Source organism: Pinus tabuliformis, chromosome 3_1 (genome assembly GCF_031772625.1).
Source record: "Pinus tabuliformis cultivar Carrire ecotype Pingquan chromosome 3_1, CPIR1, whole genome shotgun sequence".
In the NCBI taxonomy this organism is placed as follows: Eukaryota; Viridiplantae; Streptophyta; class Pinopsida; order Pinales; family Pinaceae; genus Pinus; species Pinus tabuliformis.
Window position 1 is genome coordinate 90,480,223 of NC_142301.1, and position 17,748 is coordinate 90,497,970.

The following is a 17,748-nucleotide window of genomic DNA, read 5'->3' on the forward strand; positions in this document are numbered from 1 at the left end:
GGGTTTTCCATTGTTTCTCAACAATAAATAGGCCTTCTAGCCTCATTGTAACACAGTTCATAACAGTTCAGAGGCATGTAGCCACCACATCTCTTCTTAGAGATAAGCTACCATCGCCCTAGCTAGTTTATTTCCATTACTGTTTGTAAGCATATTTCAGTATTTTACATTAATGAAATGAAGTATTATTTCCGCTGCATATCTGTCTTTATGGTTATCTTTGTGTTTTATTGCATTCCTATCTAAATCGGGATCAGTGGTATCAAAGCGGTCTGCTTTTTCTTTGTTTTTCTTTGCATGTCCCCAACGAGGTTGGGATATAAGGAGTTAGGGCTTGAACTGGTTGAACCTTTGCAAGACCAGCCTCGCAAATCCCGAGGACCTCCCATGGCAAATGAGAAGAAAGACGAGGGAGTAGGAGATCCTATCAAAATCTTGCTCGAAGAAGCCCTCGAGCGACAACGGAACGCGATGATGGACAACTTTGCCCAGATCCTTCAGCGGCTACCCAAAAGTGACGCATCGGCTTCCAGCAGCTACTCTGGAAACGCCATGCCCTTTAAGGTACAAGTTAATTTTGAAATCCCCATATTTGAGGGTCAGATACACATAGATGCTGTAGATAAATGGTTAAATATGCTAGAGGGTTATTTTTCTGTTCAGGAATTTTCAAGTCGGGAAAAGATTGTTTTCGCTCTTCTCAAAGCATCCCCCCATGTCAAGGACTGGTGGGAAACCTACTGCGAGCAGAAGGATGAAAGTACAGGCTCACTATTTTCAGTTGCACCCACATGGAATGACTTCCAGGATGCCATCAAGGAGCAGTACTACCCTATCGAAAGCTATGAGGACAAATACATCAAATGGACCACACTGCGGCAGGAACGAGACCAAGATGTGCCAGAGTTCACAAACATTTTTCATACCCTTCACACACAGTTGGGTATCAAATATTCTGAGCTACATCTGGTACTCAAATACCGCGGCTGCCTACATAGATACATCCAGGAAGAGATGGGGTTCTTGAACATCTCCTCACTCGGCACAACATACCAATACACTGTCAAAATTGAGCAAAAGTTCAAACAGAAGAAGCGAGACTTTGGATCTGCAAATCCAAAGCCTAAAGGACAAAGCCAAGGCGGGGTGACCCAAGACAACCCATCGAAGCCACAAGAAAAGAACAACACCATGAAGCCGAAGAAGGACACAGGAAAGTGGTGTGAGTTCCACAAGAGTCCCACTCATAACACAAGTGAGTGTCGGACCAAGCAGTCGCTGGTGGCCGAGTTGAAGGCTTCCGAATCAGATGCATGTTTAGACCCTGAGCTAGAACCTAACAAGGGGAATGGTAAAGGGAATCAGATCATTGATGCAGATCCCAGCGCCACTGTTGCCACTGCCAATATCCAGAAGAATGAACCTGCAGATCCAGAAGAGGGGGAGCGCCTTTTCCACTCACAAATGTGGGTGAAGGGTTCGCCGCTGCAATTCATTGTCGACAGTGGCAGCCAAAAGAACCTCATTTTAGTAGAGGTCGTGAAGCGGTTGGGCCTACCGACTACACCGCACCCACAGCCGTATGGTATCAGGTGGCTTCACGAAGGACGAGATCTAAAAGTTCGCCAGCAGTGCCACCTTCCCTACAACATCAAACCCTTCACAGACGAGGTATTGTGTGATGTTACACCTCTGGATGTTTGTGATGTATTATTGGGCCAACTATACTTGTGGTGGCGAAATGCTGTGTATGAGTCCAGGCCTTGTGTTGTCATTATTTCTTTGAATAATTCATTATACAGGATACTAGAGGTAGCTCCACCTACCGCCACATCTTTGATCACCGCTAAGAAAGGCAGCAAACTCATCTCACAGACTAGGAAATTTATTTTCTATCTGGTTCGCTCCAAAAGTAAGGGGAATATCATTGCTACATCCATGACCCCCGCAAAGGGTTCCTCCATGCAGCAGCAGCAGCAAAGGGATACGGTCATGATAGAACATAGGAACAACTTCTCCTTAGGGGTACCACACAAGCTTCAGGTGGGCAACAAAGTTTGGTTACATCTGCAGAGAGAACACCTTACCAGAACCCATCAGAAACTCAAACCACTCCGACATGGTCCTTACACAAATACCAAGGCTATGGGCAACAATGCTTTGAAGCACATCATTCCCCCATTCCTTTGCTTGCACCGAGTGTTCAATGCGGACCATTGTCGACCATGCTTCCCACCATTTCTGGACACATCAGAGATTGCAGAACAGCTCACCAAAGACCCAGATCAGCAGAAGCTTCCTCATCTCAGGGATGAAATCAACGCAATCGGGACCATTGCTTCCTAAGGGGGGAGGAATGATCCAGGTGGATGTTGGTGGCCACCCACCTATCCCATTTGGACCCCCACAACTGTCTCTTTCAGCTTTTTAGTTTCCTAAATTGTAGCACAGTTTACTATTTTTAGCAGTTTTTCGGGTCTTGAACTTCCGGAGCCGTTTTGAGGCCCTAAATGACGTTTTTTGGGAAATCTGGGGCAAAATAGGTCCATGGCCTGATGTTGCCTCCCAAAGTGGTAGTGCTTTGATAGATATTTCTAACGAGCTATTGTACGTGTCAAACGAAGATCATATGCCAAAGTTATGAGCCCGGGAAATTGATGTACCAATTTACCCAAACGGGGCCCACAATGTGGCGTTTCATCTTCTAGGGTTAGGTTTTGGAATGTTAAGGGTTTTTCATTGTTTATTAACAATAAATAGGCCTTCGAGCCTCATTGTAACATAGTTCAGAACAGTTCAGAGGCATGTAGCCACCACATCTCTTCTTAGAGATAAGCTACCATCGCCCTAGCTAGTTTATTTCCATTATTGTTTGTAAGCATATTTCAGTATTTTACATTCATGAAATGAAGTATTATTTCCGCTGCATATTTGCCTTTATGGTTATCTCTGTGTTTTATTGTGTTCCTATCTAAATCTGGATAAGTGGTATCAGAGCGGTCTGCTTTTTCTCTGTTTTTCTTTGCATGTCCCCAACGAGGTCGGGATATCAGGGGTTAGGGCTTGAACTGGTCGAACCTCTGCAAGACTAGCCTCGCAAATCCCGACGGCCTCCCATGGCAGATGAGAAGAAAGACGAGGGAGCAGGAGATCCTATCAAAATCTTGCTCGAAGAATCCCTCGAGCGACAATGGAACACGATGATGGACAACTTTGCCCAGATCCTTCAGCGGCTACCCAAAAATGATGCATCGGCTTCTAGCAGCTACTCTGGAAATGCCACACCCTTTAAGGTACAAGTTAATTTTGAAATCCCCATATTCGAGGGTCAGATACACACAGATGCCATAGATAAATGGTTAAATCTGCTAGAGGGTTATTTTTCTGTTCATGAATTTTCAAGTCGGGAAAAGATTGTTTTCTCTCTCCTCAAAGCAGGCCCCCATGTCAAGGACTGGTGGGAAACCTACTGTGAGCAGAAGGATGAAAGTACAGGCTCACTATTTTCATCCGCACCCACTTGGAATGACTTCCAGGATGCCATCAAGGAGCAGTACTACCCTGTCGGAAGCTATGAGGACAAATACATCAAATGGACCACACTGCGGCAGGGACGAGACCAAGATGTGCTAGAGTTCACAAACATTTTTCATACCCTTCGCACATAGTTGGGTATCAAAGATTCTGAGCTGCATCCGGTACTCAAATACCGCGGCTGCCTACACAGATACATCCAGGAAGAGATGGGGTTCTTGAACATCTCCTCACTCGGCACAGCATACTGATACGCTGTCAAAATTGAGCAAAAGTTCAAACAGAAGAAGCGAGACTTTGGATATGCAAATCCGAAGCCCAAAGGACAAAGCCAAGGTGGGGTGACCCAAGACAACCCGTCGAAGCCGCAAGAAAAGAAAAACACCACGAATCCGAAGAAGGACATAGGAAAGTGGTATGAGTTCCACAAGAGTCCCACTCATAACACAAGTGAGTGTCGGACCAAGCAATTGTTGGTGGCCGAGTTGAAGGCTTCTGAATCAGATGCATGTTTTGACCCTGAGCCAGAACTTGACAAGGGGAATGGCAAAGGGAAGCAGATCATTGATGCGGATCCCAGTGCCACTGTTGCCACTGCCAAGATCCAGAAGAATGAACCTGCAGATCTAGAAGAGGGGGAGCATCTTTTCCACTCACAGATGTGGATGAAGGGTTCGCCGTTGCAATTCATTGTCGACAGTGGCAACCAAAGGAACCTCATTTCAGCAGAGGTCGTGAAGCGGTTGGGCCTACTGACTACACCGCACCTGCAGCCGTACAGTATCGGGTGGCTTCACGAAGGACGAGATCTAAAAGTTTGCCAGCAGTGCCGCCTTCCCTACAACATCAAACCCTTCACAGACGAGGTATTGTGTGATGTTACACCTCTGGATGTTTGTGATGTATTATTGGGCCAACCATACTTGTGGAGGCGACATGCTGGGTATGAGTCCAGGCCTCGTGTTGTCATTATTTCTTTGAATAATTCATTATACAGGATACCAAAGGTAGCTCTACCTACCGCCACATCTTTGATCACCGCCAAGAAAGGCAGCAAACTCATCTCACAGACTAGGAAATTTATTTTCTATCTGGTTCGCTCCGAAAGTAAGGGGAATATCGTTGCTACATCCATGACCCCCGCAAAGGGTTCCTCCACGCAGCAGCAGCAGCAAAGGGATACGATCATGATAGAACACAGGAACAACTTCTCCTCAGGGGTACCACACAAGCTTCAGGTGGGCAATAAAGTTTGATTACATCTGCAGAGAGAACGCCTTATCAGAACCCATCAGAATCTCAAACCACTCCGATATGGTCCTTACACCAATACCAAGGCTATGGGAAATAATGCTTTGAAGCACAACATTCCCCCATTCCTTTGCTTGCACCGAGTGTTCAATGCGGACCATTGTCGACCATGCTTCCCACTATTTCTAGACACATCAGATATTGTAGAACAGCTCACCAAAGACCCAGGTCAGCAGAAGCTTCCTCATCTCAGGGATGAGCTCAACGCAATGGGGACCATTGCTTCCTAAGGGGGCAGGAATGATCCAGGTGGATGTTGGTGGCCACCCACCTATCCCATTTGGACCCCCACAACTGTCCCTTACAGTATTTTTAGTTTCCTAAATTGTAGCACAGTTTACTATTTTTAGCAGTTTTTCGGGTCCTGAACTTCCGGAGCCGTTTTGAGGCCCTAAACGACATTTTTTGGGAAAGCTGGGGCAACATAGGTCCATAGACCAATGTTGCCTCCCAAAGTGGTAGTGCTCGGATAGATCTTTCTAACGGAGATCATATGCCAAAGTTACGACCCTGGGAAATTGATGTACCAATTTACCCAAACGGGGCCCACAATTTGGCGTTTCATCTTCTAGGGTTAGGTTTTCGAATGTTAAGGGTTTTCCATTGTTTCTCAACAATAAATAGGCCTTCGAGCCTCATTGTAACACATTCAGAACAGTTCATAGGCATGTAGCCACCACATCTCTTCTTAGAGATAAGCTACCATCGCCCTAGCTAGTTTATTTCCATTACTGTTTGTAAGCATATTTCAGTATTTTACATTAATGAAATGAAGTATTATTTCCGTTGCATATCTGTCTTTATGGTTATCTCTATGTTTTATTGCGTTCCTATCTAAATCTGGATCATCATCACTTAAGGCTCTGAAGAACAAAGGTCAAGGAGATGGAAGCGAGACCTTTCAGGATGCTTGTGATGTAGACAAGGTATGGAAAAGTTTTAGATTAATTTTTATGCTTTTGGAGGACCAAAAGCTCCTCAGTGGGAAGGATTGATCCAGGTGGCTCTAGAGACACACACAAGATAAAGAGGACTCAAGGAAGCTCAAAAATCAAAGTTTTTGGATTATTCTTGAACTAGGACTAGAGCATAGATCGTGTCATCCTGATCACGTCGGTGTGAACAGTTCGTCAAACCAAGTCTGTATGCGAAAGTTAGAAGTAGTCAAAGTTGGGTTAACTTCTTGCTGACTCGACAGGCTTAAGGAGGCCACAATTTGGATAGAACCCATCTATGTGATTCTGGCCAACCTAGGCTGGATTCCAAGTGAATTTGTGGCCTTGTTAAAAATACTCCCAGGTTTAAATTCGAATTTTCAAAAATGTGCATGTTTGTTTTTATAACAAAAAAAGATTAAAAAAAAGGTGGGGGGGGGGGGGGGCGGGGGGTGGTGGTGTTGGTTGGGGGCCACCACCCCGCCACCCCCCCAACTCACATAATTGTATCATATTAAAAATGTTAATGGGGGTGGGCCGACCCTTGAGGCATAGACCCAACCACCCAACCACGAAATCACCAAAAACGAACCCATAAAATAGCGCAACCATTAATGTTGTACGCTCCACTATAAATGGTACCTCATATAAATGTGTTAGCGTGGGAGGTATGGGGCGGGCCATGCAATGCAGACCCAACCCCCTTTATTAAAACATTCATTTTGTTTAAAAAAATGAACAATGCATTAAAATGGAGGGGGCGGGGTTTGACCACTTGACCTCCTCCTTACTATTCGGGATATTTACCAACTTGCCAAACTACCTACATTGGTTAGTCTACCACAGATTGAATATATAAACCTCATTTGCACAGTACATGGGACAAATGGAGGAACCAGAAGTGGGCAGGGATTTTGAGGCAGAGGAAAGCTGTGCATGCAGTTCGAGGCATCATTTTGCAGGAGGGCCGAATTTTCAGTTTGTCATATTTTGAAAAATTTTATATGGTTTCAGCACTTCTCGACGCCACGAATGCAATGGCATTTTCCATGTCTCCATCAAATTTCTTAATTTTTCAGCCATTTTTTAGTATGCGAGTGGAATCATGATCCTTGAAATTTTCCCGAGGAGGTAATTTTTCTCCATGTCGGAATATAATCAATTTTATAGTCATTTTTCATGGTTTTCCAGAGGGATCAAAAAGGCGAGGTTAGATTCACCTTTGGAGTTGCATATTTCGAGTCCACTGATGGAGGAAAATCTTTGAGGAACCTAGGGGGAATCTAAAAGATTCCTTGAGCCCCAGATTCTCAATTTCTCAGAATTCAAAAATTGGACAGTCGATTTTTCACTATTTGACGCCACAATTTTGATGGTGCATTCAAATTTTTCATTTGCTCATTCTATTCTTCAGCCACTTTTCTACATGGAACGTGGGTGTTAGTATTCATGGGAAAGCATTCATTTTCATGCAATTGATGCCATGAGATCGATGGCACAAACAGCTTCAGCAATTTGACATCCACTTCTTCAGATGGCCCTTGGTTGTGAGGTATGTGCAGTGCGTTCATGTACTTCTTCTTGATCCATTGTGCTGCACATATCCCTGTTTGATTCTTGATGTGGGATCTTCTTTCTTACTTGTTTTCATGATTCCTGCTTGATGTGATGCTAAATCGTGTATGTGATGTACTTATTGTCATGATTTTTCATGTTATGTTTTGAGATCCCTTTGTTGTATGTTGAGGGGATACTCATGTTGTCGTCATGCATGTTTTTCATTAAGATCCCTTTTATGCCATGTTGATGGGATGCTCATCATGCATGAGTTTGAGTCATACTGATAGGAGTTTTTTTTTTACTGAGAGTTCTTGTAGCAGAACATCTTTTAGAGCCACTCCTACATGAGGGCATTTTTCCTTGTATGATCTTGACATCATCTCTTATGTACATCACTATTGACAACACTTAATACAACGGCCTACACCATCTTGACACTGGGGCCTGGAGACATAGTTCCTCCTAGATGAACTCTGTTATCAACGTCTTATGTTTTCATGTGCTAATGATTATCATGTTCCTCTTCTTTATTGCATGCAGATGTATTCATTAATGTTCTTTTAAAAATGCAATTTAACACATCACGAAAGTAAAAGGTCTTGGAAGGGTCCTTTGTCACACCCCCAACCTGATAAAAAATGTAACACAACAGATGTAGATTATGTTCATGATTCGAAGGACCAAAAGATCCTCAATGGAGAGGAATGATCTAGGTGGGTCTAGACACATTTAGATTCATAAGCGGTTTTAGAAAAAGCTCAAAAATAAATTTCCTCATATTGAAGTGAAACCAGAAACAGATAGTAGTGCTCATCGCCTTGATTGTAGTAGTGTGAATGTTACTAAAATCCAAGTTTGTATGCTCATGTTATAGTTGGTCGAATTTCTCGTCAAACTTGGCCAAGTGGCAGTCCCAACGAGGGAACAATTTGGTAATGGCCCGATGCACAAAATCTGACCACAGTCACTGGTGAATTTTTCACCTACCTAATTTTCCCAGTGACCCTTATTTTTTGGCGGATTGAAAATAACTCATTATTTTATAAGAAATAAAAAAAAATATAATTAAGGGTGTTGGGCTACTAGCCTTGCCACTACCGCCAAGATTGTTATTATATGTAATATATATAGTTGGTGGGTGGGTCGGCCACCCCTGTGGGATTCACCCAACCCTGAAGTCCAAACATTATATAACCAACAACATATGTTATAACACGGTTTCGACAAGCTTCGATATAACACAATGATATGTTCCGGCGGGTGTCAAACCCATCCAACTTAACAATCGGCTAGTCCAATGGTGGAAAAAACTCCAAACCAAAAGATGCTACATTAACCAGCTACATAACCATTGAGACCAGTAATATTTCAATAAATACATCATTCCAAAAGACCTAACCATCGACCCAATATAAAAAATCATGTTAAGTGGCAGGGTGGGGGGTTTGACTTTGGGACCTTCACCCACCTAATCTCGGTGTGCACCAACAATGCAAGCAACATTTCATTGTAATATTCATCCATAAAACACTATTTAAATTGAGATTCTCATGTGAATGGGGTAGAGCGACAGAGGAAAGGAGGAACCCTAAGAAACAGAGGTTGTAGAGCCATGAGCAGGGGAATCCACAAGATGTTGAAAATATTCCTTTAGAAGGCCATAGGTGCTAGCATCAGAATTTGACAAGTTTATAGTAATTTTTGAATGTCTTATCATGAGGAGTCTAACCATGTGGTATGTTTCAATAGTCCAGCAATAAGGAATCTTTATAGAATCTTGTGGAATTTAAAAGATTCCCTTGGAGGCTAATTTTTTATAGGAGTAGAATGATGTCGATTTTATAGTCATTTTTCACATAATTTAATAGGGAGCACAGTGGTGTGCTCAAATGTTTCATCTGAGTAGCATATTATTTTGCCATATTCCAAAAGGAATCTTTGGGTGAATCCTTGAGATTACTGAGAGTCTAGAATTTGACAATGTCAGATACAGGAAACTTTTATAGTCATTTAACATGAGTTTGCACCATAAATTCAATAGTGATGTCTGTTTCAGTAGCTGAGCTTTGCATTTTTCAGCTATCCCTGAAAGTGGAGGTATATGATATAGTTATTTCATGCTTTCCTTCTGATTTTCTGAGATGACGTTTTTAGTTTTTGAGATCCCTCATTACCATTATGAGAGGGATACTTGTATGCCATGTCATGTGAGAATTGATTAGCTTGTCATGCTGAAGGAAGGTCCATTTGAGTGAGAGTTCCTATAGGGGTAATGTCTCATGGAGAGACATGCCACTCTAGTTGAGGGAATTGATCCTTGCAATGAAAAAGAATGTATTATGTACTCATCATCATCTTGCAACATTTAATGAAGCGGCCTCTCCACTCTTGACTCTAGGGCTCGAAGACGTAACCCACATTGGTGAACTCCATTATCAATGTGTGTATGTGCTTGATTTGATGGATGCCATTATGTTTTCATCTTTGTTATAGTATGTACATGTGGCTTTTGATACTCTTTTACATGCAATTATTCTAACATTAGAGAAGTAAAATATCTTGGTTAACTCTGGTAGCTGAAGAGATCTGGATCAGTTAGAGTAGTGTCGTCGCAAAGTATATCATATGTGTTGCACTTTGGGGAGGTTATTTTTCATCACATTAAGGGGATCATGTTGTTCTTGTGTATCAAGTGTTGAATTTTATTTCAACGATTGTTTTGTGTGTGTGATGATGCATAAGAGTTTTGTTTGTTTAACTTTTCTCTGACTAATACCACACTTAGCCAAATTATGGAAAGCTTCATGCTCTACCAACTCGACCTCCCCCGGCCTCCTTGAACAGTGCATTGCATAGGAGCAAGCCTAAATTTGATCCGTTTCATCCTAGAATTGTGAAAAACATAGTTCCTAACTCCAAGGACTTCACATTGCACATTCATAGTGCTCAAGGATAGTCTCTTAACCTACACAACTGCACAATATTTCCCTCTAAGCAGTCTCCTTCGGTGGATTGTGTAGTGGAAAGAAAGAAAACATCTTCTTGTCTTCCTTAGCTCCATAACTATGCTATCCACTACTCCTCTCTCTCTGCTGAACTATGCACTACACAATATTAAGGCTCAATCCTACCTCAATGAGCTCCACAACTATGCAGTATTCCTACCTAGGCCTCTAGAAATGTGCACTGCAAAATATCAAGCTTCATCCCCTCAATCTTGGCCTTTTGCACTGTGAATTCCTAAATCCCCAAGTATTTCTGATAGTATAACACCTAGTTCCAATTCAATCAATAGTTTTCATGAAGAAATCTAGATTAGGATACTTCTATATTGATCGCATCTTGTCATGAGTGGTTTTCAGTTGCAAGTACTAGATATTTCCATGATAGGATGATGAACGAAGATGAGGATAAGGAGACAATCATATAAGACACTAATGAAGCTATAAGAACATATTGATCATTGAAAAAATGATGAAAGGGGACTAGATTGTGACAAAAGATAAAATATCAAGGTTTTTGTGTAGAATCTTCATCTTAAAGCCTTATGGAGGAGGAAGAGAAAGAACATGAGCCACCAAAAATTCCATGTCATTAGTGTTAGGTCCTGTCTTGTCAAGGTGTCACTTCAAGTTTTCATATGAGTCATCATTTCGCACATCATTTATGAATGTAATTATATAATTTTCTGTAATGTGAGAAGTAACCTAAAAGTGGAATTCCAAGAAACACCTATAGAATGTTGAAATTCATGTGGAAGAGAAAGAGTCTCATGAGAATTTGAAAAGGTCAAATGGAAGTTCAAGAGTCATGAGAAGAGTCCAAGAGTCGCAAGGGATGTGAAGAGTCATCTCATTTGTTATATACACACCCTCATAGCTCAAGAAAAGGAATTTTCACATTGGCCTATCCAACTAGGCATTAGAGAGGAAGATAGTTCTTTTGGAGAGAAATTGATGTCTCTAACACTCCACTATTGGAGCTAGTGCTGTTCATTGTATCTATGTATCTTGGAGCTTTCACTTAATATTTGAATCTAGTTGAGTCGACATGCTTTCATGCATATATCATAAATGTTGTAAAACTATTGTTTGAATGTTTGCCGTGTACATTGTTGAATTCTTGTACTAAATAAATTTAACTATTTCGATGGATTTGGTGCATATCTTATTGAATGTGTGTTGTAATTTTTTGACGATCATTGATTCAATGTGAAATATTTTGCTAGTTTTCTAACAATTATTTCTTACATATGCTCGTGTGTCTTTATTAAATTGGCACTACTACTCTTCTATTAAAGAGTCACTTTATTTTCCCTAAAGAACCTTGATACATTCTAAAATTCAATATTTCACAAGGCATACTCGTTCATTTAAAACTAAATTTCCTTGGTCTCTCATGCTACCCACTAAAGCCAAGAAAAATATTTAATAATATTGGAAGTCAAGCCTTAATTCGGGAAGGGTTCCTACACCAAATAGTGCAAAGTCTAATTGGAAGTTTTCATCGGGGAGTCCCCCTTTCATGTTGGTAGGTTCCAACACCGTCAACATTCTGGTGCTAGTAGGAGGGTAGCCACCATTTTTTGGTTGATAACTCCTCTCATCCTAACCATTCATCCATCATGAAGTGAAGTAATATTCCAGTTTCCACCCCAACTCCTATTCCTAAAGTAGGAGGGTATTTTCAACCCTGCTCTGGAATTAATTTATGAGGTTACTTATGACCAACTCTTAGAAATTTGTTCCATTACCCACCAGTTTGCAAAAGCTGTTGGCTTACTTCCCATCACTCATAGTTTCCCTCATCACCCTAGAAGCAAAGAAACAACTTGTACTAGTGTGTAAGTTACATTAGTGGAAGTTTTGTTTTTTTCCACCCTTAAAGAATTAGTAGAACCTTCAGAAACAATTCAATAATTGGGACTTCCCCCTATTGACGAACGACCCAAGGAATATTTTATTCTTTCCAAAAAATAGCAACTAAGATTTTATTTTGATTACAATGAAGCTTGAACTGTGAAGAAGAAGGCTCATCAGATTCAGAAAAGGAGGAAGAAAAGAAAGAGAGATACATGGTTGATTAGGACTTGGATTGGATGGCCTAAGGGCCACTCGCTCCCTTGGATAATCTTCATAGGATTTCTAATCACCTTTACAAGAAGACTAAGGTTTAGGATCATAATGATTATTTCTACATGCATTTAGGAATGCCAGAGGTAAGATATGATGATTTTTCTTGTAGGCTCTTTAGTTTCACTTTAGAAGGTAGAGCAGTAGTATGGTACCATAGTTTGCTTTCTAATTCAATCAGTGGTTGGAAGGAGTTTAAAATATGTTTTTGGAAAACAAATTCATGTTAAAAATCTTTCCATGTTGTTAAAAGAACATTGTAACATTAAGATGGGGGAAAAGGAGTAAGATAAATATTTTAATGAAAAATTAAACTGCATATTCAATAAGTTCCCCGGAAAAATGAAGTCTCATGATTCTATCACAAGAGATTATTACACAACCCCCTTTCCAACTAACATTTCTATTTTCATTAAAAGAGTTGCAAAGGAGACACTAACATTGAACTTCATAGAAAAATTGTTGTAGATAAAGACTTGTTGGAATTATGGCTTAGTTGTTTGATTGGGATTGATGTCAACCTAGTAGAATTGGTGTTGTGATGTGGCATGATGTTGTGATGTATTGTGTATGGTTGGAATTGATGTCAACCTGAGCATCTATTGCAGATGATTATGTTTCCTATTGTTATGTTTCTCGGTTTGTTAGTTGCATGGTGTTTACCTTGGTATTGTCATTACATCTATTTGTATTATTATGGTATCATTACCTTGGTATTCATTTGTGTATGGTCTAGGTCGACACTTGGTATTGGCATGATGGTATTAGTATTACCATGGTATTTACATGTGGTATTGACTTGTAGATTACCATGGGATAGCAGTCCATGGTATTGCCATAATCATGGTATTTACCTATGGTATTGACTTTGAGATTACCATGGTACAAGGGTCCATGGTATTGGAATGACCATGGTATTTACTTGTGGTATTGACTTAGAGATTACCATGGTATAGGGTTCCATGGTATTGAAACGTCATATTTCCCTAGCGTTTACTATGGTATGGGTGTCCTTGGTATTAGTTTAACCATGGTATTTACCTGTGGTATTGATTTGGAGATTAACATGGTATAATTATCCAAGATATTGACATAACCATGGTATTCACCCATGGTATTTATTTGGGGATTGTTGAGGATATTTTGGTTTATACCTCTATCAGAAGTATGATTATTATTATTATTGATTAATGGATGTTAGTGTGAGCTTGGAGAGTGTGAGTAAGTGAAGAGTGGTGTGTGCATACTATGTAGGAATTTATGTAAAATATCTTCAGCAAATCATAGTGATAGAAGATGGCAGCAGAATTATGTTTCAGCGAAATATATTATGTAGTAATATCTTAAAAGAGTAGAAAGGATTGCAGATAAATTCCTTCATGCATGCTTACCATGTTTTGATCATATTATCTTTTATGTTTCTTGCATGTATTGCTAATGAATTGTCGAGTGATTAAGTGGGTTATTTATGCATATTTTTTTTGGTGATATTATTATAATGTTTTGAGCCTATATTGATAGAGGTTGTTGTGTTATTCTGGTTGAACAATTGAGATTGAATCCACTCTGAAATATTGTGAAATGAGGTTCAGTAGAAGAGTGGAGTGGGTGCTCCGGAAAGTTCAGTATAGAGGACATATTTCTTCATAAGTCCAATGGGTGTTGCGAAAGGCTTGTTGATAAGATGGGTGTCTGTAGAGTCATAGACGACGATAATAATTCTCTCTCATAGTACCCATATATATATATTCTATATAATTATATGTAACATAATTATTTTAGAAGCACAACAACAACAAGGGTGTTTTTTAACCAAGGAGGAGGGTTTTCCACTAAAAAATATTGTGTCTTCCTGAGCATGATTCTTTGTTATTTCACATGGTTCTCATATGTTTTTTTATATGATTTAATATACTAACGGGTAAATGAATATTGTATTGTGGTAATTGAAAAGGAATTTAAATTTAATATACATTGTCACTACTTATTCAGCCCCCCACCCCTCTCAGTATTGAATACATTTCCAACAATACTTGCATGTTATTGGAGCCATTAATGATGAGGAATATTCTAAGGACTCTAAGGGGATTGGTAAGAATGCTCAAGCCACTTCCAAAGCTAAATAGAAAGATTCAATTGATATGTAAAGCTTGGCCAAATCTTTGAAGACACTCACTAATGAAATGTCCTAACTCAAGAGGAGGTCAAGTGAGCAACAAGCCTTTCAAGTCATTTCTCTTGAAAATGAACAACCACTCTCAACCAACTAAATATGCTTAGAGTTCTAATGTGTTTTTTAACATTGAAAGTTTTGGCATGGATAATTTTCGAACTTTCCATTAAGAAAAAATATTTAAATAAAACATGCCCATAGTGGAATCATAATATGAACACCATGATGACTAATATTGTAGACAACTTATTAGTAGAACAACAGTCTGAGCAGAGTGAGGAAGCAATTGACCCAACTATGGCAGATGAAAGTTCCGATGATGGACACTCAATGAATATGTTGGGTGTTATATACAATGCTGATAAGCAGAGTGATGATAAACCATCAGTGAGTGAAGATCCTCCTCAATAGTTAAATGGTCATTATAATTTGAGGAGAAAGGGACCTATTTCTGAGGAAGAGCTAAAGAAGTTGTTGTTACCAAGAAATTTTCTACCTTCTAATTTATCTCAAAATTCACAAAACAAGTAAGGAAGCACTCCACCTCGTAAGAGCACCTGCACCAATAAGAAGAGAATGTCCACTACTCCTAAAGTTTCAAACAAATCTACACCACATGGTTCATCAACACAACCTATTCGGATTGAAACTATTGATTACAACATTGTTGAACACATAAAAAGAACTTGATTTAACATCTCACTCTTTGAGATTTCATAGATAATGGGTCAGTGAGAACTAAATTTCTAAACAGTCTCACCAAACTCATTAACAGGTAAGGAAGTTTCTTCTTCTTAGATAATGTCCAATAACTCTTGCAATTTAATCCAATCTCTACTAAATTTTATTAATTTAAATACTAATGCTCTCTATCCCCCAATTTTATTGACATTTTAAATATTTGATTATAATTTCCATAATTTTTTAGTTTATTCTCGCGCATCTGTGAATGACATGTCATTATATGTCGCTAAGAAAATTAACACTAAATGGGATGAAATTAATCCATGGAGCATATAGCCGGAAAAATCATTGGTCCATGCCATTAGTGAAGTTAACAAAGTAATCATTCATTTTTCATCATACCATATATTTCATCAGTGTATAAACATTATGATTGTGGATATTCCCAAAGCCTTTGTATTACATTTGAGTAGCGATTGGTCCCATATAGTCCAAAGGTATTTCTCAACTGACTAGACACATTTATGGCTTCCATATAAGGCTAGAAATAACCATATTTGAGTAGAAAGTGAGGCATATTTGAAACATACCGTGACACCACTTGAGGTTCATAATGAGATGGTAGGATTTGTAGTTGTTATTTTTGGAAATTATTTTCTGTAAGTAGGCCACAGATGTTATTTTCCACAACCTTCACCTATCCCACCAGACACATAGTTGGAACTCCTTCCATGAAATCCAGCTTGTGAAAATGACTTATGTGTAGTAGATGCAAACAATGTTAGTGTAGGACATAGATTTAGTGTTGCTAGTATTTGGACTTTGTATTTTGATGGTTCCAAGGAATAGGAGGGATCCAGAGTTGGTTGCATTTTAATTGAACTGTGACAAGAAAATATAAATGGTCTCTTTCCTCTTGGAATTTGAGTGCACTAATAACTTTATCAAATATGAATCACTCATTCTATACTTAAAGAAAGCTATCAACATAAAATTTGAAGTGTTGAAAGCAGTAAGTGACTCTGACATTATCACATGACATGTTCAAAATATAGTACACTGTGTTTCACCTAATCTCATAAATTATCAACAATAGGTATGGCATTTAATTTCACAATTTCAAGATTTTAATATTATTTTTGTTCCTCAAATTTGTAATGTTGTTTCTAATGCATTAACAAATGTTGCTAATAGGTTGTCACTTTTAAAGGACATATTTTTAATTGAAATCATTTATAAGCCATCTATGGTAGATAATAATACTAATTTGCATGTTTTCAAGGATGACCAATGGATATTGGATTTTATGGCAAATGTTGATGTATTCAAAGATGTAGGGACCAATGAAAATGAGCATGAAAAGGTACTGCAAGGTTCAGCTCAAACAAGTAATGGAAACTCCATATCCAAGCATGTGGTATCATTAGAGAAGTTGTATGAATTGCAAAATTGGTTTAGGGAACTAGTTAGTTCAAGGAATCATAGCTCTATACTCTCACATGAACAAGTAAATCTCAGAACAAAAGAAGATACAAATATTTTAAATCTCGGTACTTATTGTATGCCTCAAGAGAGGAAAGCGTTTATCTGACTTTTCAAATAGTATCGATATGCCTTCGCTTGGATGTAGGGAAATTTGAAAACTTAAGATATGTGAATAATCCAACATATGATTCCTATTAATGACGGGGCTAAACCTTTTCAACGAAAGCTGAGATAAGTTCATCCTACACTTGAACCCCTCACTTAGAAAGAGTTAAGAAAGTTGTTGGATGCTTGGATCATATTTCAATTTTGTCATTCAACATGGGTCTCAAATCTCATTCTCGTGAGGAAGAAGTCTATGGAAATTTTCTTATGCGTGGATTTTCACAATTTGAAGCGAGCCTTAGACAAAGATAATAACCCTGTGCCATCAATTGAATAGATTCTACAAACAATATTAGGGTCATAAATTTTTTTGTTGCTGGATGATTTTTCTAGATAGCACCAGCTTCTTGTGAGGGAACCCCATAGACATAAGACTACCTTCAGAAAAAATTGGAGTACCTTCTCTTTTAAAAGAATTCATTTTGGGCTCATCAATGTAGGAGCTACCTTCCAACGTGTGATGTACATCACTTTTTGTATTTTGATTGGTCAAATTGTTTTGGTTTACTTAGACGACGTGGAATTGGTTTTCTTTTAGGTGTGGCAACTGATTCAGTATGAGCACGAAAAGAGAAAAGGTAGAAGCTAAGGATAGATTGAAGGATAAGTATCAATATTTTATTTCAGTTTTATATACATGTGATATATGACTCTAGTTTATGATAATTACATGTGATCTATGATTTTAAGTGTGATGGTTGCATTTTTAGCTAATGAGATGTGATATGTTTATAGATGACGATTTGATCAAATAATAAGGGAAAGTAGA